General features: G+C 34.6%; 1 pseudogene; it reads left to right on the top strand.

Moving 5' to 3' along the window:
- The first annotated feature begins 241 nt into the window (after positions 1-241).
- Positions 242-27,110, top strand: LOC109109409 (annotated as a pseudogene).

The following is a 27,110-nucleotide window of genomic DNA, read 5'->3' as shown; positions in this document are numbered from 1 at the left end:
AGCAAGGATTTGATGTTGGACATGTTCTTGCCAGCAAGTTCAGGGTCAACAAAGTAGCATGACAAAACCCATATTAATGATAAATGGAGTTCATGTGAACATGCTCTGAATACACCGCTGCAGTGAGGTTTTTCCAATAGTTAATCCATCAGTTTTAGAGACGGGTTAAATCACAGAGGCTGTGAACTCACTGCATATGCAGCGGTTTGTGTGCCTGTGTGTGCTGTTTAGCTTGGCTCTAATGTCCTCTGTTGGTTTGTCTTATCTGTCTTCACTGCCAGACTAATCCTTCAGTTCCTAAATGCTTAGACTTCTTCCTATTGTCCTCTCTTAATGAGTTTAAAAACGGGAATCACACCATCCCTCCCTCTCTCATTCTTATAAAGCATTTCTTTCCTTCTAGACTGGGTTCCAGTCATGTCTTCAGAATTGTGAGACACAGGACATCAAAGACATTGCACAGCAAAGTGCTTTAGAGAATAATAATAATTATAATAATAATAATAAATGTTATTCTTGAGCAGCAAAACAGCATATTAGAATGATTTTTAAAGGATTATTTGACACTGAAAATTCAGATTTACCATCACAAGAATATATTACATTAATTTAATTACATAAAAATTTATTTACATGAAAATAGTAAACAATTATTTTAAATTGTAATTATATTTTAGAATATTATAATTTTTTTCGTTATATTTTTGATCAAATAAATGCAGGCTTGGTTGATTTTAAAATCTTTCCAACCCCTAACTTTTAAACATTAGTTGTTGCTTTGATTAAAAGCAAGTGTGCAAGTGCTTGACTCTCTTTACCTCTTTGCTCTGTAGGTTTGGTGTCAGTGGAGGGGTCTGGTCGCTGTGGTCTATTAAGTTGGCAGCACATCCACACATTTGACAGTGTTATTTATGAGTTCCCTGGAGTATGCAGCTACATGCTGGCGGGAGACTGCCAACACAGAAGCTTCTCCATCCTGGGTAAAAGCCAGTCACACACAAAAACACAGGTTTTCATGAATTGAACAAGCTATGGCAGAGTTTGTACACTGTCAAGATGATAAAATGCCTGCTTTTGTGTGCATGTTTACGGCGTCTAGGTGATTTCTCTCATGGAAAAAGGAAAGGAGTTACTTTGTTTCTGGGAGAATTCTTTGAGCTTCACCTCTCTGTTGATGGGACACTGTCACAAGGAGCAGAGAGGTACAAATGGCAAATATCCTATTCAAAATATAAAAGAAAATGCTTATGGACTGCTAACTGAAGGTGAATTCAAATGTGAATGATAAACTGAAAAACGACTGAATGATTGGTTTTTTGAATCTGAAGATTCTACACTGAAGGAAAAAATTTGTCTAAAATTGAAACAATCTTCACTCAGAAATTGCTAGTAAATTTCATTAATAATTACAAATTAATAAGTAACACACTGAATTAAACATGACATTTTGAAGTAGAATGACAAAAAATAATATTTTCTGGTAAAATTTACTCTTTAAAAATTATATATACACTGCCATTCAAAAGTTTGGGATCAAGGATTTTTTATTTATTTATTTTTTTAAAGAAGTCTCTTCTGCTCAACAAGGCTGCATTTATTTGATCAAAAATACAGAAACAATGGTAATATCGTGAAATATTATTGCAATTTTAAATAATGGTTTTCTATTTCAATATAGTTTAAAATGTAATTTATTCCTGTGAGGCGAAGCTGAATTTTCAGCAGGGTAGCACATATAAAAATAGACTACTTCTGAATTTTTCCCCTCCAGGCTCCCACTGCCGCATGCATCAAGCTCTGTGTTCGCAGGGTATGAGCTGGGGTACATTCTGGAGCGAAGAGTTCGGGTTTTCCATCCGTATAGACCCCTTGCATATCTTTCAACTAATGCTCACCCAGCAGCACAGCAACCGTAAACATACCTTTCACACTGTCCTTTGGTAAGATCATGTGTTAAAACCAGTGCACAGGATGCTGATTAATATGAGCTGTGTTTAGTCAGTGTTCATCCTGAAGACAAAATATTAGAAAGTTTCAATAGAGATTTCTTTGTTTCAGAGGCTCACATGTGTGTTTGGGGGGTACAGTATGTTAGTGCCCTGTCATAGTTCTGTATTACAGCTTTTGTAGTGGATGCTGCACTTAGTCGACCACATGATACGGAGAGCCAGGAAAACTGAGAGATAACAGAGCTGAAAGATGATGTGTTTGAACAGGTGAAACCTAAGAAGAATGTGTTCTGGTCAAATTTCACCTCAAATAAAAAGAATATTTTTGATAATTTGGCTTCTAAAGACTATCTAAAAACAACAACAACAACAACAACAAAAAATCAATAAAAAAATTTTGTGTCCAGACAGGAAAACTTACAAATAAATCATAAACAATAATAAAAAATAAAAAATAAATTAGAAAGAGCATAAATTAATTATTTAAAAAATATTTAAAACATTAAATAATTACTGTACTATTAAATAATTAAAAAAAAATACTAAGATGAAAATAATGATAATATTAATATAATAATAAATGTATATTGTATATTTTAGATATAATATTATTATTATTATAAATGTATATTAATTATACATTTTATATTAAAATAATAATGTAACATTTCAATATAATAATAAAATACAATAGAAACAAAAATAAAACATTTCAATCTCTCTCTCCCTCTCTCTCTATATATGTATATCAAGAAATAGAAATAAGTACTCTCTATATATGAAATATGTCTGAAAAAAAAATTCACATTATTGCAATACAAATAATAATAAAATATTTCAATACTATATATATATCAGAATCAGCTAAAGTCAGAAGCTCACATGCAAAAACAAAAACATCCTTCTGTCTGCCTTATCATAAAGATTTCTCTGTTTCTGAGTGTGTTTGCATGTGTTTCAGGACCAGATGTCACGGTGTGAGGCCATGAGCAGCTCTGCACTCTACCTGCGCTGTGCTCACCTCGTGGATGCGGCTGCGGCTGCATTTGTACTGGAGATCACTGTGTGTGCCAGGCCATGCTGGAATACGCCTGCACCTGTGCCAGTCGCGGCATAACACTGTCCAACTGGCATGTACAGAGCCAGTGCTGTGAGTAATGCATACATACTCAATTGTAAAAATACATTTCACATAAGTCTGATATTGACTGTGGGTAAATGTATGTTTCCATTTGCTCAGCCCCTAAGTGTCCCATTGACATGGAGTACACAACTGCACCCCAACCTGCTCCACTTCCTGTCAGAATGTAAACATCCAGGAAGTCTGCAAGGAGGAGTGTGTTGATGGCTGCAACTGTCCATGTGAGAGAGATACTGATCCACCAATCTAGAAGAATAAATACAGTAAAGTGACAGAAAAGACATTTATAATGTTACAAAAGATTTATATTTTAAACAAGTGCTGTTCTTTTGAATTTTTTCTTTTCATTAAAGAGTAAAAAAGCCCATCAGTTTCTATAAAAATATTAATCAGCACAAGTGTTTTAAACATGATGATAATAATAAGAATTGTTTCTTGAGCATTGAATCAGCATATTAGAATGATTTCTAAAGGATCATGTGACACTGGGGTAATGGTAATTAAATTTTCATACATTTTAGGCAAATTTATCTTTAGATATTTTTTACTGAAAAACAAGACACAGATACTGACCACGAATGGTTATTTTTGTAGTGTGTGCTCAGTTTCCTGCTCAGTGTTGACTGTGTGAAATGTGTGTGTCAGCTGGTAAAGTGCTGGATGGAGATCACCGTGTTGACGTCTCTCAGTGCTCCTGAACGCATGCTGGACGCCAATACCCTCCTGCTTCCTCCATATCACAGGACGGCAACACGTGGTGGGACACACACACACAAACATATATGCGAACATTACAAAACAATGCATTAAAATATGTGTGACTGCTATATCTGTACACATCCATTTAAACTACCTTAACTTGTAGCTCAACTATTAATTTAATGTACTTTAATGTCAGTCTAGCTCCACTCTATTAAGAAATACAAAATATCCTATTTTATCAGGAAATACATCACGTTATGACACTAAAATGTGTAGGAAAGGCAGTTTCATGTTAAATATTTTTGAATGCTTCAATTAGCAAACATTGCTATAGTGTTATTTTATTATTATTGATACACTGTATATTGTATAGATATATTATATAATATAGTTATATAGGTTTTGTCAATAGATTTTTTTTTAGTTTATTTTTATATTTTTATATTTTTTGTTTTCAATGTTAGTTTTATTTTGTTTTGATTTGTCATTTTTATGAGTTTTTTTTTTAATTATATCTGTACAGTATGTTTTTTTTTTTGTAATTTATTTATTGGTTTATTTTGTTTTATTTATTTTACTAGTTAAAGTTAAACTAATTGAACATGAGAAGTATTGCTTTTTTTGCAGCTAGCTATAATAAATATATACTTTTTCATGTTTTTAATTGCTAACTCTTTTTCTGTCATCATTGAGACTGCACAGGTCTGAAATCTTCCCTATGATTTGTGCTTTTTTAAGGCTGTGTGCTTACTGTAGTTGTATTCTCCTGTTTAAGTGTGCTGATGACCAAGATGCTGTCTGCACACGGTCAATTACACTGAGGTTCCAGGATCTGGCCAATCAGATGGTCCACCTGAAGCATGGGGGCGAGGTCTCTGTGGATGGAATGGATGTGCAGATGCCCCTAATTAATGGTCTGTCAGCATGAAATACACAGAATGCATACACAGGACATACAGAAATACATGGACAGTTGTAATGTAATAATACTGAAATAAAAAAATCATAAAGCATAAAGCAAGTGATTGTGTGTAGGTGCATTAAGAATCCAGACTACTGTGTTTTCATCTGTGAGAGTGCGTTATGGTGATGATCTACATCTGGATTGGGATGGCAGAGGACCTGTTTTGCTCAGGGTAAGTGTATCCTGCTCGAAAAACCAGGATATACCAGCTTAATATGGTCAAGCTCAACCAGCTCTAACCAGGTTAAAGGAAAAGTTTACCTAATAATTGAACATTGTGCCATCATTAGTGTTGCTATTGTTATCAAAAACTAAAAATAAATACTTAAACTAGTAAAAATAAATAAATAAATATGGTAATTAAAAAAGGCTGAAATAAAATAAAACATAAATATTAGATGGAAAACGTAAAATTAGATGAAAATCAGAAAATTTGCTTTGCTAACTTACTGAAATAAAAAAAAATTCAAGTACAAAAATGACTAAAACTAAAATTGAAATAAAAATAAATTACAGCTAAATTAAAATCTAAAAATAAAAATGACAAAAGTAACAAAATTAACCCTAATATTAAAAATAGAAAAGAAAATATTAAAATTAAAAGTATAATTCAAAATGTTAATAAATACTACTCATCTCATTCTAAACCTGTGAGACTTAATTTTTTCCATGAAATAGAAAAAGAAATTCTGACATCTCTATACCACAGAATAAAAATGAATATTGACTGAGGCTGTCAAGAAATGAGAAAAAGCACCATAAATGTATAAAAGTAGTCCATATTACTTGTGCACTGTATTTCAAATCTTCTCAAGTCATATGATTGCCTTGTGTGAGGAAAAAAAATATTTTTATTGTTTTCTACAATAATAATATAATATATTGACATATATTTACATTGGAATACATTCAAATATTGCGCCTCATGACACATTGGATTATGGACCACTTGTACAGTATAATAACTAGGATATCAGTTTTATGGTGTTTTCTTGTCATTTTTTGAAGCTTGATGGCCTCTGTTTCCATTTATATTCATTGTATGGAAAAGAGCAGTGTGAACATTCTGCCAAACATCTCTCAATCACCTAAACCAGTTTCAGTTTTGACTATCCAGAAACCCTCTAAAACAATCTGCCACCTTAAACTGGTTTTAGCTGGAATTTTTTAGCAGTCTGGATCAGATGTCGCATGTCTGAGAATGCTGGGAGCTTATGTGCTGAAAATAACGCATAAATAGTTCCGATGTACATAATATAGAGTCTGTGTGTGCCGAATCTGGGACATGTATCAAATACTCCCGTGCTGCAAACCTAATATGTGAGCATATGTGTGTGTGTGTGTGTGTGTGTGTGTGTGTGTGTGTGTGTGTGTGTGTGTGTGTGTGTGTGTGTGTTCAGCTAAACCAAGCCTATGCTGGGAAAATGTGTGGCCTGTGCGGTAATTATAATGGTAACCAAGGAGATGACTTCTTAACAGTGGGCGGGCTGGTGGAGACACGCGTAGAAGGATTCGGGAACGCATGGAAGATGAACGCAGACTGTGACCACGTTCAATTGCAACCCTCAGATCCCTGCTTTTTAAACCCTAAGAGAGGAATACACACTCACACACTCATACAGATACATGTATATGAACAGATATTCAAAATCAGGGACACCACATGTCAAAGTTTAAGAATTTTGCATTCAAAAACACTATTAATGGCAGTTACAGCCCTGTAAAGATGCATATTTATAGACAATAAAAGCAAAAGGACTTTGAATGCCTGCAAGTATGATGTCATGATTTATATATACACTGAACACCAGAGGGCAACACAGACCATCAGGTAACGTGTCATATTGTGTCTACAGTGCGTTTTGCAGAAGAGGCCTGTGTGCTGATCTCTGTGAAGTTTGAGCCCTGTCATTATGTGGTCAACCCTGAGCCATACAGTATGTGAAAAACTGTCGCTATGATGTCTGCTCCTGCGAAAATGGCTAAGAGTGCCTGTGCGATGCTGTTCACATCTATGCAGCCGCCTGCACAGCCAAGGGAGTGCTAGTCAACTTGAGGAGACATGGACACAGTGGTATATCTCATGCTGTCTGTTTAAAAGCTATTTCCCCCCCTTTTTTTTGTATTTCACCTTATTTTTCACTACAAATGTATTGTCATTCTGAAATTGAGACACATTTACTTGAGAATAGAAGATGTTATGTCTTGTTTTCTGAAAAATATATCCATCCAAATGAAGTAAGTTTTTGCTTACAACAAGAAATAAATATCTGCAGTGTGGCAAGATTTTTTTTTTTTTTTTTTTTATTATTATTTTAAATAAATTAACATTTCCCTAATTTAAATATATATTTTTACAATTTTTGAGTTAACATTTATTTTTCTTTCACCATTGGCAGATATTTTCTAATTTAAATATATGTGACCCTGGATCACAAAAACAGTCATAAGGTTCAATTTGCAATTGATATTTACACATAAATAAGCTTTCTGTTGATGTATGGTTTGTAAGGATAGGATAATATTTGGCTGAGATACAACGATTTGAAAATCTTGAATCTGAGGGTGCAAAAAAAATCAAAATACATGAGAGAACTGCCTTTAAAGTTGTTCAAATGAAGTTCTTAGCAATGCATATTACTAATCAGAAATTAAGTTTTGATATATTTACAGTAGGAAATTTACAAAACATCTTCATGGAACATGATCTTTCCTTAATATCCTAATGATTTTTGGCATAAAAGAAAATTCAATAATTTTGACCCATACAATGTATTGTTGGCTATGCTACAAATATACCCACGCTGCTTATGACTGGTTTTGTGCTCCAGGGTCATGTATTTTTAAATTTTTAGATATTGGAAGATATGTTTCTTGTTTTAAGTATAAAATGACCTCATTTTGATTTTTTTTCAAGAAAACAGTTTGACTCAATATGCTTCTAAAGAAAATGTATGTTGATTTAAGAATGTATAGATATTTGTACTGGAAAACAAGAGAAAATACTGAGTAAGAAAGACATTTTATGCAGTATAATAACACTGCAAAACAGCTGAATAAACATACTTAAAACACATAAAGGTGTACCTAACAAAAGTCAATGGAAGGTCTCCATTAGGACAGAAGACCAAACGTGTGTGTTTGTGTGTGTGTTTGGTCAGAACAGACCTGTCCGGATGACCAGGTGTATGAGGTGTATGAGGTGTGTGTAATCAGACGCTCTCTGTCGCTGCCTGACGGTGATTGCAGTGGCTTCTGTGAGGAAGGCTGTTTCTGTCCCAGAGGACTCTTCCTCAGTGACGCGGGCGAGTGTGTGCCCCCCGAACATTGCTCGTGCCACCATAATGAAGAGATCTTTGAGCCCAACAACATGATTGGTGACCATCACTCCATGTTTAGCAGGAAAAAACATCACAGTTATTTATTATACAGATGCACATAAACTTTCTATGGTAGCCTGATGTTTGGTCAAGCACCTGTGTCTCACAGAACTCAGAACTGATAACTCATTATTATATTTGAAATTAAAAATTAAAGTATGTACATGATACAGACTACAGTATTATTTCAGCTGTCTTAATCATATTACTAATAACCAGAATATTGGCTATACATACTGCATATACAGATAAACTGATAAATATATAAAATGCATTGTGTGTCTGTTTGTGTATATATATATATATATATATATATATATATATATTTACTGTACATGTGTCTGTATTTATTATTGTTTTAAATATCATTGTGTTAATGTTTTAATTTTATTGTCTATGTTTTTTGTAGTGTATGCGAGAGTGGATCCATGCAATGCACTTCTAATGAAGCCACTGGATCTACTCTGACCTCTTCTTTGATGGACATTCTTCTTCAAGAGGTATTCCTCCTCACACTTATATCTCTGTGCACTTCTAATGGAGCACAATTGCACTTGAACACATCAAAGACACACAAGTGGACAGAATATTGTCAAGTGGCTCAGACAAGTACATATAATTAATTCTTTGAGTGTGTTCCACCTGTAGGGCGGCGCTCTATCTCTTGTCCTCCTCCGCTGCAGCGGTTTGAGTGTGAGAGTGTGAGGGATGCTGGGATAGAGTGTGCCAAGACCTGCCAGAATCTGGACCTGGAGTGTGTGAGTCAGGGATGTGTGTCTGGCTGTATGTGTCCACCTGAAACGCTAAGTGTGAGAGTCAACACTAAGAAACACTGAGAAGAACATAACCTTTCTCTCACGGATTTTATTTGTGTATATTAATGAAACTGAAATTTATTAAAATTACATTTATTAGCCAGGGCTTAAACACAGTAGGACTGGCAAATTCATATCAGATGAGAATTTTTACCGTTTTGATAAATATTTCTGAAAAGATACAATACCATTCAAAAGTTTGTGGTCAGTAAGACTTTTTTTTTACAGAAAATAAAACTTTTAACCAGCAGGGACACGTTACATTGACCAAACGTGACAGTAAAGACAATTATAATGCTACAAAAGAACTTTAAATGAACTTTGAATTCATCAAAGAATACTGAAAAAAGTTACATGGTTGAAGTTACAACTGTTTCCAAAATTGATAATAATAAGAAATGTTTCTTGAGCAGCAAAAATTCAGCTTTGCTATTACAGGAATAAACTACATTTTAAAATGCATTACAAAAGAAAACAGTTATTTTAAATTGTAATCATTTTTCACAATATGACTTTTTTTTTACTGATTTTTTATGGATACAGCCTTGGTGAGTACAAAATTTTGAATGGTACAGTACTTATGAAAAATATAACTGAAAAAGCACACAGAGATTAGATAAGTCAGTGTCTAATTGTACTTATAATTATGTTTGTTTAGAAATGCAGGGTATAAATTAACATTTGATATAACACATAAAGTGCTTACATGACACATATGCATATGAATTTGAATGGAATGATATGCAGCTTTATAATTTATTATCCTTTTGAAGCTATAAAAAAATCTGGATTGATTTTATGGTTGTTTGCAGGTTCGACACAAAATACAGTTAGTCATTTAGCAGATAAATGTATATAAATAGAATGTAAATAGTAAATAGAATGTATTCCACAAGACCAGTGCCCTTGTTACCATAACAACCGTCCCTACGCCTCAGGACAGAGCATTAATGTGGACTGCAACACCTGGTAAATCAGCCAATCACGGCTCATCCTGACACTGTCATGTCACTTTGTTGTGAACATCAGCTGACAAGTATTATTATTCAGATTACTGAATTCCAATTGCATTTCCCTCTGTGTCCCAGTGTTTGTGAGAAGCGTCAGTGGAAGTGTACGCAGCATGTGTGTGTCGTGTGATAGGAGAGACACACTACATCAGCTTTGATGGACTGAAGTTCTCGTTTCCTGGACCTTGCCAGTACGTGCTAGCTCAGGTAAAGCCAGTATCCTCGCTCTCATGTCTCTTTCCTCCTCTGTCCCTCATATTCACCTGTTTTCTGCCAAGCAGGATTACTGTAATGGGTTATACGGTACGTTTAGGGTTCTGGTGGAGAACTCTGCTTGTGGGATCGCAGGCTGCTGCTGCAGTAAAAGCATCACAGTGTTTTACATGGGAGGACTGAGTGTCATGGAACACAACGAGGTAAAATAAACACCTCACATCTTCACACATACTTCACGTGTGAAGTAAAAGCATACAGACCTCCTTTCTCTGTTGTCTTTTTCTTCAGCAGGTGAGGATGAAGAAGCCCGTGTTGAAAGAGACAGGAGGATGAGATTGTGCGCTCTGGATAGTATTACATCATCCTTCTGGGTAAACTTATCTCCATCACCTGGGACACAGGAACCCGAATCTCATTGCAGATCAATCGACAGTACAGTGTTACAAACACACACACACACACACACACACACACACACACACACACACACTGATATGAAAAAGACAAAAATTTGTAATATTGTTATGTTTGGATGGTATTTTTATAATTATATTTTTTCATTTTTAATGAAATAAAAAGTTATTTATTAATAATTTTAGCATATCCCCTAATTGAGTTTTTGTCATATTGAGCTAGTTAACCCTAATAAAATCATTTTAAATTAAAATGATTTATTAATCAAATTCTATGAATACAAATATTTTTAAGCATGTCCTCAAAGTGAATTCTTGTCAGATTTATTTAGAGGTAACACAAAATGTAAGTTTAAAAAGGGTTTAAGAACCAAAATTTATGAATCTTTTTATCTTTGAACATCTCTCCAAAGTGAGTTTGTGACATTTATGAATAAAAGTGATTTATGAATCAAATTGTATTGATAAAAAATGACATATGAATAAATTATTACTTTTGAGCTTGTCCTCAAAAGTGAGTTTTTGCTATGTTTAGCAAGTTAACTATAAAAAGTACAAATATTTGTATATTTAGAAATGATTTATGAATCCAAATGTATTTATGAAATCTGATTTACTAATTATTTGTACCTGGGTTTTTGTCAGATTTTACAAGTTAAATAAAAAGTTATTTATGAATAAAAACTTAAGAATAGTTTTATATATTTAGGCAAGTCCCCAAAGTAATATGTCATATTTAGCCAAAAAGGTAACCCTAAAGTTCAAAAATAATTTATGAATCAAACCGCATTAATTGAATATGATTTCTGAATAATTTTTTAGTTTTGAACATGTCCCCAAAGTGATTATTTGTCACATTTAGCAAAAGGTAACCTTAATTAAATAACATTTAAAAAATCATTTTTAATTATATTATAATTATAATCGTATTAATTAAATATGATTAATGAATAATTTATACCATTCATCATGTTCCTAAAGTGGAACAAACCAAGTTTTTTCCATAGTACAATGAAATTTAAGTTAATTCCTAAATGAGAACACACACACATACATTCTCTGCTTAAAGTGAGAAATTAAGAATAAGCTTCAGTTTTTTTTGTGTGTGTGTGTTTTTTTAAGGGGAAAGTATGTGGCCTTTGTGGAAATTTCGATGGCAATCAGAATAATGATCTGTTGAGCAGCAGTAATCAGATGGAGGTGGACGCTGCAGACTTTGGAAACTCCTAGAAAGTTCGACCCAGCTGTGTTGATGCTGTTCCTGTGAGTTCATGGCATCACAGCCAGAACTAGAGTGTCAGAATATAGAGGCATCAAATGACCTCATATTTTGACGTCTGTGTGCTGGTTGTGTCTCAGTGCAGCACAGACATGGTGAAGCTGGTGACGGTGGAGCGAAAATATATAAACACATATATTTCATCACAATTAAAATGATGAAAAGGGTTAGGGTTAGGGGATAAAAAATATAGTTTGTTCAGTATAAAAGTAAGAGAAGTCTATGGAAAGTCCCCACAATTCACAGAAACAAACTTGTGTGTGTGTGTGTGTGTGTTTGTGTGTGTGATTAATCAGTGCCGTGTTCAAAGCCCATGGACATGCTGTTCCTGCTGAGAGCCTCTTCTGATAACCAGTTTGAACACTTGAAAACATTTGTGAGAACCTTCATAAAGAGCACAAATATCGGTAAGTCTCAATAAGACTGATTTTTTATTTATACATTTAAATGGTTACTTCTAGAATTGTACTCATCTGTGTTGCAGGTCTCAGTGACACACAGGTGGCAGTGACAGTGTATGGGGAAATCAGCAGTTGCAGTCACATGAAGAGATGGACAGAGAGAAGACAACCTTCTCAAGCTTTTAGAAACCTTACAGAGCAAGACAGACAACACACCAAGACTGGGTAAACATGCCGAAGACACAGCAGGTACAGTACAGCCTGACAGTTAAAATATATGCCATGCTACGTTCCTTCCTCTGTCTCTGCAGGAGCTGCTCTGCGATTGGCCGTGCAGACAGCCATTTCCTCCACCAGCGGGGGACGGATGGGCGTCCCGAAAGCTGTGGTTGTGGTTGAGACTGACAGGTCAATAGACTCGGTGCAAGAGGCAGCAAACGAGGCTCTGACCGCTGGTGGGTGAAATTGTTTTACAGCTTTATCAATGCACTCTTTTAAGTGGACTTTAAAGTGATGTTCAGGGTTCAACAGAAATGTAACTTTATTAAAATCATATATGAGAACCAAGCCTGTTTACAATAATGCATAAAGTCTATGGGGCAAGATATTCCAGATTTAAAAGCAAAACTGTGCAGCTTGTATTTTTGTTTAATTCATTTTACTGTATGAAATGTATATCTTTATTTTTTATTTGTAAAGTTAGGGATGGGGAAGTCAAAATTATTTAATTTCTGTGGTAACCGACAGGATACCAATATGACTTACTAACCCAACAGCCACCTAGCAAGTAAAAACAATGTTAATAAAATAATAAATCATAAATTATTTTAGAGATGGGTCTAAAACAGAGAGATGAGTTGAAATTATTTTCTGCTGTAATAAACAGCATGTCACTACAAAAGTGTGTCATGTTAATATAAAACATACTATCCAAATCGATTTTGAGAATAAAATCATGGTGTTTTGAAAAAATAACAGGCTTTTCATGAGAATAAAAATTGCAAAGTTTAAAAGAATAAAGTTGTAGCATTATGATATGAAGTCATAGCATTATAAGATTACAGTCAAGAGAATAAATTCATTAGGAGTGTAACATTAAAGTAAAGTGCAGTCAGCCACCGGTTGTTACTTCAGATTGCACAAAAGAGGCAATTTCCTGAATGTCCGTCTTGTTCCTTCTTATGAATAAATTCAATTTCCTAGATAACAGCTCCATTGTCCTCATACTAATGACAGTTGGTGTTGATACAGCAATAGACCAAGGATTTCTTTGTTAGTAAATCCTGCACTATGGTATAACTACATGCACCACATCTATTTGCATTTATAAAGCTGCTGACTCTGTGCTCTACTCCTATTGCAGCCTTTTCCCAGTAATATATATAAATATCTACTTTATTTACACAATATTATGCATTTAAACTCCTACATTTATGATTTTAATCTCATAACATTATGACTTACAAGCAACACATGTTTGTTGTATACAGGTGTGCCAGTGTTATCCTACTGGACTGGGTAACCAGTATGACCAGACTGAACTTAGCGTGCTCGCGGGACGACACACTCAGGACAATATCATCTGGCTCAGCAGAATAGAGTACCTGCTAGCCATGGCTGCATTAGACCAGTCGTTCACCGACAAACTCTGCAGGTGTGAGACAGTCTAGTAACATATTCTGTGCATGTAGCAAACATGAATGCTTGGCCAATACATTACATGCATGCATACTTCACATGCACTTTTGGGTGATGATTGCAGTAGCTAACCTCTGAACTCAAGGGGGCGATACAGTTACATTTAAATGTTTATGCCATTAAAGCTCAGTTTGATATAGCTATAAATGTCAACATTTGAACCAGTTTGATTTTAAAGAGTCTCTTCAGTCTGTTGGCAGCAGATGTCCTTAAAGAGAAAAATGACCACTGAAGACTCATGCTAATGCCCCCTTCGGCGCAACATTTCAGAAAACAGCAAATGCATACAGTAGCTTACGTAGACAGAAGTGTTTGCATTCACTTACTTGCACAGAGTATCTTTTAGCCTACTGCATGATTTAGGGTTGTTTGGGGCTTTTTCTGAAATTATAAAATTTAAAATTATAAAGTTATAAAGTTCCAGGTTTGCTGTGCCTGTTTGCAGAGCTGCACAATTTGATCAAAAATGTTGTGATTATATAGCAATATGACTATAATAATAATTGTATTGTATCGTAAAATAATTATTTTTATTATAATGATTATTATAGATTAAATATTAAACAATAAAAAAAATCCTTTCATAATGTTTCATTGAAAAAGCAAATAAGCATTTAAGAAATATTATGTAATAATATCTATTTTATTTTATAGTAAAACTGTAATATTACAATACTAGTATTTATGGATGTCTTAATTTCATTTTCAAATGTTAAACCATCAAGCTTTTATTTGGATGTAAAAACCAGTGTATAAGGACGTTTCTTCACAAGTTTGAGAAAATAGTTGTCGTGTGTTGTGTTTTCAAATGCATGTTACAAATGACTCAAAGATAGAGTGGATGCAGGGATGGAGTTCCAGATGGTTTTACTTTAAATGGAGCTCCTCTGAGCCAATGAAAACACTGGATCATGAGTTGTTCGTATATAAAAGAACACAGTGCTGCACTTCACTCTGAAACACACAACACATATACTATATGTAAATAAATTGCAGCCTTTCTGATTTGATATTTGCACTTAGCTATTGTGATTTCGGTTTTATTTCGGTTAATCGTGTAGTATCTACCACAGACTAACAAAGGCTCCTGATGTTCTGGTTTGTAAGTATCTATTCTGATTATTTCTTTCCATCAGCCTGGGGAGACATGGTTGTTGCCAGATGGCTGTCACTCAGTGCTGTGCAACCCATCAGGAATGGTAACGGTGCAGAGCCACCGCAACAACTATGAGAAGATGGAGCCTCCCGTCTGCAAAAACAACCTCCTGGCCCTCCGCTACAATCACACCTGTGGCTGTACCTGGACCTGCCCCTGTACGAACACACGTCCCTCCCTATACAACAACCAATCCTGTTACGAATCTCACATTAGACACCAGTATATCACACAATACCTTTCCTGTGTTAAGTAATAGCACCTGTGGGTTTCAACAGTTGTTTTCTTGAATCATTATGTGATCGGCTGCCAAAAATAGTAATTTTACTCAATCTTGGTGTAAAAAATGCAAAATAACTAGGTGAAACTGAATTAAACATTTACTGAAGCCAAGTGACAACAATTTAGAGTATTACAATATTAAAATTTTGAAAATTGCATGAAAATGCGTGAACTTCTAGCTTTAATATGCATACGTTCATTCCTACAGGTAGTTGCATGGGCAGCTCCACCAGTCACGTTGTGTCATTTTTGGGTGTGGCTCTGAAGGTGAGAGCCGCTTGCTCTTATTTGCTGCTTTGCTTGGGAGGGGCGGAGCTAGTGTTGCATACAGTTGCCTGTCAAAGCTCGCCCAATCAGATCTGCATGAAGAGTCTGGAGCTGAGGGAGGGCGGGATGAGTGTGGTGCTACGGGATGACATGAAGGTTGATATACTGCAAAAGCATGCAAAGTTCACTAAGTTAGCAGAGAGGGTCAACATGTTGTCTGTATTGCAGGTGACTGTGGGAGGTGTGATTTCCGCTGACCCATTCAGGAGTGAGGGAGCGACTGTGACACAAATTGGTGCAATACTGCACCAGCTGAGATCAGAGCAGCATGGATTCACACTCACCTTTACTCCCCACAGCAATGAGTTCAGGCTCAATATGGACATCGCCATGAAACCCAACACCACTGGCCTATGTGGTAAATACACTTCCTTTAAGCTTACGACTGTAGTTTTTTGAGTTTGATTGCTTAGGAGAGTATTAGTCTGCCTGTATCATGTTGTGTGTTCTTCAAAATTATTCTAAATTTCATTTAAATTTCTAAAAAATATTTAAGATTGCATGCAAAATGATGAAACGAAATTCATATATATATATATGGAGAGAGAGAGAGAGAGAGAGAGAGAGAAAGAGAGAGAGAGAGAGAGAAAGAGAGAGAGAAATTATCATATAAATGAAATTTTCATATTCACATATATATATGTGTGTGTGTGTGTGTATGAAATGAAATTTTTTTTTTAACATTTGTTAATACAAATTTTCTATTTATTCGTAATCATATGGGGTATTTCCATGAAGTTATATTAACATTAAGTGATATAGGCCTAATAATAATCTATGTAATGCCACCTATAAACATTTGTATTTATTTCAGTAGTTAAAATGTATGTTTCTTTAGAATTATAGAATTACATTTGAATTTAATAATTGAATGTGTGTGTATGTATGTATTAATATGTATACACACACACACACACACAAGAACTTTAATGCAATCATTAAATATTTATTTCTTAATAGTTGTAGAATTATATTTGAATTTAATATTTACATATATATATATATATATATATATATATATATACACACACACACACACAGTAGATATTTATATTTATTTATTTTAATATTTAAATGTTTATGTCTTCAAATGTTTTAATTAATTTATTAATAATTTATTTAAAAACAAATAAATATGGCGAATTTCTTTGAACTGCAGATACTCTTTTTCTGTCTTTCTAATTTAAAGTCCAATTCAAAAACCTGAATCAAAATAGAGCCATTTTTTACACTTTCCTAACCTCCCACACAATTTTTCCCAACCACCCATAGCATATGTGTATGATGTACATAACTTGCCTGTCGCTGTCTCAGGTTCCTGCTCTGATGATCAGACAGGTCTGGTGTAATCTGACGGCCGTGTGAACACAGACCCTGACGTGTATCTGAAGGGATGGGCTCTGGGCGAGTGTGTCCAGCATCAGGAGGTTCAGTCGTGTGCCGCGGGGGTGACGAAGGGCTGTGATGTGTTGAGCTCTGAGGTGTTCAGCCGCTGTCACGCGCTGGTCCCCCCACAGGACTATGTGCAGATCTGCCGGACCGTGGCCTGCCAGCCTAATGCTGTGTGTGACCTTGTTACCGCGTACAGCAGCGCGTGCCGTCAGCAGGGAGTGTGTGTGGACTGGAGGACGCCCACCCTCTGCTATGAGTCTTCTGTGATTAATGAGTCATGAAGTGAAGCCGCGAGGACCCTGCATGTCTCAGTTCAGTGAGATGATGGCACTTTGATCAGCATGCCTGAGAAAGAACAAACAGGAGTTACTACAGATCTGTGTGCTGTAATGAAAGTCTCAAGCTTGAAAGAAAGTTAAAGTGGAATCATACAGCATACAGCATACAGTGGCTGGTATTATGGAATAGTTGCCCCAAAAATGAAACCCTCATGTTGTTCAAAACCTTGCTGTTTCAACCACAAAAAGAGACATATTTACACAGATCTTGCCATCCAACAGCAGTTCAAAGTGACCAAAGGACAATTAAAAACTATACAAGTACTGTAAAAGTAGTCTTCTGAAGATATGAATTTTGTGATAAAAAGAAGATTTTAAGAATTTAAAGAAATTTTTGTTTGTAGTCATTAATCACTGATAGTCATCATCTCTGTTAAATTAGTATTATTTCTATACTTTTATATAGTATTTATTAATATTTTGAATTAGTTTTTATTTTTTTTCTTTATATTGATTTTTTTTGTAATTTAAAAAGTTTTGCGATTGTCAATTTTTTAAATATTATTTGTAATATTTATTTTAATATTTTGCTTACATTTATTTTTATTTCTGTTTCAGTTTTAGTAACTTTAGTACTTCATTTTAGCTAAAAAGAGTTTAGTTAACAATAACACTGCTCTTTAGATTAAAAAGTATTATTTTTAGAATTAGAAAATTAAAAATATATATAATTTAAATTAAAATAAAAAAATAAAGAATTAATACATCTTATCTAAAAAGAATTAATGGTTTCATTTTAGTTAACAAAAACACTGCTCTTTAGATTAAAAAATAAAATAAAAATAAAAATAGAATTAGAAAATTAAATATATATATAATTTAAAATAAAAAAATAATGTATTAAAATAAAGAATTAATACATTTTCTTAAGATAAAATAATCCTTTCAAATAAAAAATAAATTTTGTGTTTCATGGAGATAAAAAACAGGTTTGAAAAAACATGAAGGTGAGTATTTAGTGATCAGAATTTGAGATAATCAAAATTTATCCCCTTATGGTGTTCAGTTAATCAGTGTACATTATTAAAGGTCTCATAAAAATGTAAGAACTTTCTCCACCTCCATTTCTCCAATTTTTCTTTCTGCGATTGTAACCAATTACACAAGTCACATGACATGATATCCAAACATTTGTTCTGGACAAAATCAAATCTCTCCCCACATTATTTCTTACAGTATATTCTCATTTTTAACTGGAAAATGTTGCATTAACAGAATTGAATATGTATTGAGTGGAATCTTATTTCATTAATAATTTTGTGTTCTACTTGAATACAAAATACTTGAATTTCCCATTGTATTTTCTGTGTGTAGCCATGTCATGCTCAGACTCAATGGAATACGCTGCGTGTCGAACCGGATGTTTGGAGCAGTGCGGACGGAGCCAGTTCAGTCCTGGTGACATGATGGGTGATGGTTTAATGAAGGGCAATGGATCAGTGTGCTTGAACACTCCCACAGAGGGCTGTTTCTGCCCTGATGGGTCCGTGTTATCGGGAGATAAGTATTTAAGCAATGAGACCTGCAGCCAGTATGTGGACCACCATGGAAAAAAACCCACAAAGTATATTGATTTTTACCATTTATTAAACATCATGCCTTTATGATATTGCTATTGCCTTCACTTTATAAAACCAATAAGCCTCTACCAGTCTCATGATCCTGGTGTGTGTGTGTTTCAGTTGATGGAAAGCTGGAATCATGAGGAAAACCCGTGTCTTCTGTGTTTGTGTGTCTGGAACGTCGCCCTGCACCAATGCTAAAGGTAAAGACGCTATGTGTGTACATTCTCTCTCACTATCACTCTCGTGCACTACACGATTAACAGCCCCATTTCTTGAAGTGGTTTCTCAGTGTGTGTTGTCATGGCAACTGCTGCTGTGCTACAGCCCCAGAGTGTGGACAATGTGAGGTTCTTCAGGGGAAGACGGTATCTAAGTGCTGCCCTGAATATGAGTGTGGTGAGCTGAGAATACACATCTAACATAGAGAATACAAAAATAATGTGCATTTATACATTTAACGTATCCATAATGTACATTCTACTCATTAATTGTGATATTATATATAAATATATACTAAATATATTTCTTCAATATATACAGTACATGTATGTATATTTATCGTGATTAATCGATTTGACAGCTTTTGACTTGACTTTTTTTTTTAATAGTTAAATGAAATTTTAGCAATCAGTAATGAATGGAAATTAGGAAACTTATGCAATTTAACACAAATTACATTTTAGGGCCCTACAAACATGTAATGTTTTCCCAAATTCTGTGGATTCTGATTTTTCTAGGTTCTTTTAAATATATTTTATTTAATAATCAAAAAAAATTGTAATCAGTTGACTCATAAAACTTTAATAAAGTACAACATTTTTACAATAATAGAGCCCTATGAGTTTTTTTTCCCCTCTGTTTTATATTCTGTGCTCGAGTACTGTATATACTGTATATAAAACCATGCCACACAGAGACAAAGAATATGCAGACTTCATATTTACATAGCAGTCTTTTTGTGCTTTAAATATGAATTCAACTGTAAATTCAACTTTTATGACTGGATTCCGCAATTCCATCCACGTGTTCTAAGACATGAAAATCATTGGGCCTTAGATATGTGATGCTTTTACCACCCATACTTACAGATATGATACACCTGATGGCTCTACCACATTATAATGTTGTTAATCTACTGTGTGTGTATATAGTGTGTGACCCGAACTGTAAGCAGTCAGATCCCCCTCACTGTGCTCACAGGCTCAGTGTCGTCCTCATAAACCCAGGTGATTGTCTGCCAGTTTACCAGTGTGGTGAAAGCACACACACACACACACACACACACACACACACACACACACACACACACACACACACACACACACACACACACACACACACACACACATATACGCTCAGTTTGCAAAAAGGATCATTGCCCTGTGACAACAAAAACCCTCCTGCCCTGCATACAAGAAGCTAATGTTCAAAACAAAAGAAGTGTGACTGTCAAAAAATCACTTGCACCTGCCCCCTGGGTTATATCACAAAGACCACCGCCAATGATTGCGACTGCATAGAGGTCATCTGCACGTCTGAAAAGGTTGGCACGCTTTTGTGCTCTCGCTGCGCATGTGTTATTCACTTGCCCTTGCAGCTCCATGTCCTGATGAGTGTACTCTGCAATCAGCATGTAATCAACTATTTATATGTGCAGGTGTGTGTGGTGGACGCTGTGGTCTACCAGGTGGGCAGCAGGTGGGAAGAGAAGTGTAAAAGCTGCACCTGCACAGAGCAAGCAGACAGAAAGACCGGCCTGCACATTGCTCAGTGTGTGGACCCTATCTGCAACCAGATCTGTCCACTGGTGCGTCCTTTCTGTTTGAAAAATATCACCGCCCTGCAGCATATTTGCTGGATTAAATCCACTATTTGTTTATTTCTTATATTAGGAGAACTTTTGACTATTGACTGCTTTTGTTATTTTGATATGTACATCAATCATGATACATATACTGTATATAATTTAGTAAAAAAAAAAATATATGTGATGGAGAGCTTGGTAACACTTTACTAAAAGCCTTTATGTACAGTATAATGCAATATAAAAGTAGTTTTAATGCATTAATTATGCCTTGTAATGCACATTATAGTACAATATGTAACCACAGTTGATTATAACACTTACCAATTTATTGTTACACTATGCATTTTAATTTTTTTTATTATTATTATTTACAACAAAATATAATGTCTTACAATGCACATTATGAATAATTATAATTCAATAACCCTTTATAATGCATTATACATAAAGGCTTTAAGTAAAGTGTTACCATAAGTTTTTATTAATATTTTTTAACTCCGCATCCTCAAATTAGATAATATAAGGCCTTTTTGGCAATTCAGCATTTTTCTTTTAAATTCAAGATGCAGGGCTGTGTATAAATTTGTGAACTGTTATAAATTTGATTCACTTTTATGAACACTGATTTTTTTTTTAAAGATCATAAGTCACTTTAAAAGATGATATGTAGTGGCATTTACAATGCATTTAACTTCTGTATTGTGACATACTTTATGAATATTCATCTGATTTCATCAGTTTCAGGCTATGATATTATGACTGACTTTTCATAAAGCATGCAACATTATTATACATACTTTCATAAGGGATTTGAACTAACTCTTAACTTCAGGTATACATTTTTCTGCACTTATATGCACAAAAAACATTTAAAGTGGTTTCATTCAAATTCGCAATGAAACAGAAGTAAAGACAGATCTATTCTTTCATATTGTGTCATACATGCAAGTGAAATTGATTATTTGAAAACAAAAAAATGAAGGGTGGGGACTTGATTCTATCCACTGGTTATTTAGTGGATTTTGAGATGTGGATGTTGCACTCAAAAATGGGATAAATATGTAAGAACGAGACAGGGTTTAAGTGGACTGAATGATTGGAGAAATCCAACATGCATCACCAAAGAGACGTCATTTTGATTCGAAATTAACAAACAAGTTAAAAAATATTCATGTTTGAATCATTCACAATAAGAAAAATAACTTACATTTAGAAAACAGACATTTCTTGCTGACTTTAAGGCAAGCCATTCAACTTGGCGGTCTATTTCCAGTCATGCAAGTTTAGGTCTAAACAACTATAATGGAAAAGAAGAAAAATGTTATGTTTAAAAAACATATTTCAAATCAGGAAAAAAATCTGGCAACAATCATATCGTGCTGCTTTGTAATCACACAAAAAATACTGTATTTTCAGTCTGCTCCAGCTAATGCATATGCAGATTCAAGAGTAAACAAACTCCATACTTTTATGAGAACGTTGACTGGCTCTTTTCATTACAGTGCAACATAGAAAGTGTTATAATTTCTCCCATTATTTTCCATACGAGTGGACCGTCTCCATATATAATGTCTCTTATAATACCTCAAATTATGCAGGATGTTGGATGGTGAGCTATTATTTCTTTTTAGATGCACTAAAAATGGGGTTATTTTATACATAAATTGATTCCCATAAAGTGACCAAAATATGATAAACTCTTTTGTGTCAGTAATTAACCACCAAGAATATCGTAGCAACCAAATACCCGGCCAGCTACTCACAACAGTATTTTGTTGAGAAAATGTAAAGATGTAATCTAATTTCCCTCACCCCTTGGTCATATAAACAAGAGGAAACAATTTAAAAGTGAAGAAAAGCTATTACATTATGATGAAAGGCGCAAATATGTTTTCTCTTACAATAACAAGCAGTGATGAATCATGCACAGTAAGCCCGGGGACATTTATTTATGATTTCACATTGATTTTGTGTATGCAGGGAACCACATACTCTCACTCAGAGGGCGAGTGCTGCGGTCAATGCCATGAATCCAGCTGTGTGGAAGAAGGACGTTTGAGACAGGCGAATATTTAGTGTCTTTTTCCTTTTACAGCTGAAATAAATTCTCTTTAACTCCACGTGTGTGCAGGTTGGAGAGCAGTGGGTGTCTCTGCAGGACAGATATGTGTGGTGCGAATGTGTTCAGGTCAATGAGGAAGTGTTTATCCAGCATACACATGCATCCTGCCACTTCATGGACACATCCATATTTTACAAGGCTTTATATTTTCTTTTACATTTTAGTATTTTAAACTGTATTTTTATTTTACTGTTTTTTTAATTTTAATATTTATTAAAATATGACAATGCAATTATCTTTGCATATTTGTAGGAAATAAGCAAAATATTAGGAATTCACACTCTTAAAAGGAAAGAACTCATCTGAAGAGTTAAATCTTTGCCATAATCGCTATTCCTTTAGGTGAGTGTTGTATGATCATCTAAATCTTAATTTAGATGCCAACAATTAGATGTACACAATTGGTTAATACCAATAAACAAAAGCCAGTGTTGAATTTAAATTAAGTATTATTTAAACAATTTATAAGAATCATTTAATATGATTCATAATATTTATTTATAAATTGAATGCCCTATAAAGCAGCAAAGGCAAACTCACAGTATTAATGTAAATATACAGTGATATAAAAATAGAGCTATTTATATAAGAGCTCTTTCAGTTTGATAATATATATATATATATATATATATATATATATATATATAACATTTTCTTTAAAGAAGTCTTTTTAAAAATGTCCAATAATAAAAATAAACATTCCGACTAAAGCTGATGATTTTTAATATTACTCGCCAAATCCCATTTGGTGTTTAAAGTGTTAATTTTGGAGCCTGCACACACACTGCTCGTACACTGCTGCTCTCTGTCATCTTTCCTTAGACATTAATGTTTTTTTTTTCTGCAGTTCCAATGGATGTCTGAGTGCTGAATCAAACTGTTATTGCAGTAAAGACGTAGAGCTAACATACAGAATACTAATGGGCCGTGTGCAGATGTCTTGGTGCATAACAGATTGACTTTGGGGGTCTTGTTCTGTGTGTGTGTGTGTAGGCTGGAGAGCGAGTTATGCTGGATGTGTGCACACACTGCGAGTGTGTGAGAGATAAGAGGAGTTATCGGCTCTCTTGCAGGAAGATGAGCTGCTCCCCTGCTCAGAGGTAAAACCCTCACTCTGAGGATTATTAAAGGGGTAGTTCACCCAAGAAAAATGACAATTCTCTCATCATTTACTCACCCTCATGTCGCTTAAAACCCATACGAGTTTCTTTCATCCACAGAGCACAAAAGCAGATGTATTGCCCATGTTTAAAAACGTCCAAGCTGCTTTTGCATGCAATGAAAATGCGATAAAAGGAGCATAACCTTTTTTAAAAAATTCACATTTTAATGTTGGATATACTGCACTTAGATGTGTCAGGTTTTTACGTCCATAAAACCATACGCTTATCAAACGCCTTTTGAATATAAAAATAAGAAGAGAAAGACAGTCATTAAATATGACATGAGGAGAAGTAAAGCCTCTAAAAGGACTGTCAGCTCTATATGTATGAGTACAGTCATATGTGTCCTTTGTTTTGTAGGGATATACACTGGAGCCGTTACCTAATACCAGATGGACAGCTGGTCACTCTGAAAGTAATAAATATGTGCAGACACAGTCATGAGTCAATGTCACAATAGCCAGAATAGTCAGTGTGGAAGACACAGGTTTGAATCCCCCCCATCCTCACCACTAACTACCTCTACGTGCCAGTAAACATAGTTAATGGCCAAGAAACTAAAAAAGCCATATGTTAAGCCACCCTGCAGCTTTGCTTAGAAGAACTGTTTCAAACATTGCAAATGCACCCATGAAGCATATACACTGCCATTTAAAATAACTTTTATTGAGCATGGACCCATTAAATTGATCAAAAGTGACATTTATAATGTTACAAAATATTTCTACTTTAAATAAACATTGTTATAAAACAGTTATTTTAAATTGTAATAATATTTCACAATATTACTTTTTTTACTGCATGTTTGATCAATAAAGGTGACCTTTGTGAGAAAAGTAAAAAATATTTTAAATCTTATCAACCCCAAACGTAGGAACAGTAGTCTATATTAGGCCACTGCTTATCAATCATTGAAGAAAACTACAGAAGAAAACTCAAATTCATAAAGTAAAGTGATCTGCAGGCTAAATGTAAAAATCAACTATTAATGCTTGAGGAGTCATATGAAACTATCTTCCGCTGTGAGCCAGTAGTTTGAGACCCCTGCTTTAAATGCTCCAGATGTTCTATTGATTTTCATATAGTGTCATAAATCTGTACATATGTGTGTATTCAGGAAAACGCACCGTGTACAGATGGCTGCACTTAACACACATGCAGTGTGAATAAAGATGAAGAACTGGTGCTAGAGACGCTTGTGACAACATGTCCTACATTTGACCACAAACGCTGTCTGGAACATGGGGTACACACAGACACACACACACACACACTTTAATTTCCTAATCCTAGAAAAACACTGCGATTGCATGGCAAACCCTATTCCCAATCCTAAATCTACCAAACCTTAAACACCAATCCAGGAACTACTAATAAACTACATTTATTGTGCCGCACAATAGTGAAAGTGAAACAATGTATTCTTTATCCACAGGGTAAAATAAGCCAGATTGAAGACACTTGCTGTGAGATGTGTAAGAACAACCACCAAAACCATCATTCATACATCCTGCTCAGTTGAACTCCATCCTATGGCTACACAATAAATCGTAATAAACCCAAAATTGTGATATGGATTAGTGAGATTATCAAATCACAAGTCCACCACTTAATTAACTAAATATATGCACATGTTAAAGAGTGAAGCTGTGTCACTGAGTTCATTTACAGGTGAGCAGCTCATGATCCGGTGTTTTTTAGCATCTCAGAGCTGCTTGGTTCGCTGTAAATGCTGTACCACACAAACTTCATTTCTGCTCTGAGTTTGAGTCGCCCACTTTAACTTCCTAGATTTGTAATGAAATGCTCATCAACAAAAGAGAAGCTTTAAGTTAAATACAGTTAAATACAAATCAGAGGCTCCCCACTTTTTTTCGTCAAAATACAATGTTAATGGTTTAAACATTTGAAAATGAAGAAATTAAGATGTTAGTATTGTGTTAGTATTGTTAGTATTGTGATTCTAGTTGTAATATAAAATAAATCTATATTTTTTTTCTTAAATACTGTTTTTTATTTAACAGTGAAATATTACAAGAATAATATTTATTTTATTATTTAATTATATTTAGATGTTGTTATTATTATTGTGTAGTGATATTGATATATAATCATATTTTGGCCAAATTTTGCACATCAAAAGTAGGCACATCAATCCTGGATTTTTTTAATCACAATTTTTATCAGATGCAAAAAAAACCCCACTGCATTTCTCCCTTAAATCATGCAGCCCTACTCCATCCCACTGATCTGAACATGATGTGTGCATATGTCTGTTTAGGGACTGAGCCAGACTGCAGAAGGACTGTGGGTTTGCTGAATTACATTAGAGTGGGTGACTGCCAATCAGAAGAAAAGATAGAACTCACTTACTGCAAAGTAAGTCAATGCATTTTTATGTTTTATTGCAGCAATACCATGAAGCTATGTACATATTATTTATCTATCTTTTTCTCTCACCCACAGGGAAACTGTGGCAGCAAGTCTATATACTCACTGGACAAGCACAAGGTCGAGAGTGAGTGTGTGTGTTGCTCAGCTACAGGCACGGTGCCCATGAATGTTCCTCTGCGCTGTGCTAACGGCACACAAACACACCACCAAGTCCTCACCATCACCGGCTGCGACTGCATGTCACACGCTTGTCTGACTAACTGAAAGCAGACACCTGATAAAATAACATACAAGTGAAAAACTGCTACAATACACTTTTAAATATGCATCTACAGCCGGTATGTTGCTTAGTGGAGTTTTTAACCACTGATAATTGAGCACTTTATCATACATTTCTGTTTCTTTATTTCAACCTATAAAGCATTAAGACACATCATTAATCAATAAACAGTCATTTCTGATTACTGCTTTGCCATTTTGCCATTAAACAACCTGTCTATACAAATATATTCTTGATCATGCACAACTATTATGTGTGGTTGTAGTTTATGGGTGTTTATTAGACTGACCTACAATAAAGAACAAGACTAAACAAG

This window comes from Cyprinus carpio, chromosome B18 (genome assembly GCF_018340385.1).
Source record: "Cyprinus carpio isolate SPL01 chromosome B18, ASM1834038v1, whole genome shotgun sequence".
Classification (NCBI taxonomy): Eukaryota; Metazoa; Chordata; class Actinopteri; order Cypriniformes; family Cyprinidae; genus Cyprinus; species Cyprinus carpio.
This window is presented reverse-complemented; position numbering and strand designations above follow the sequence as displayed.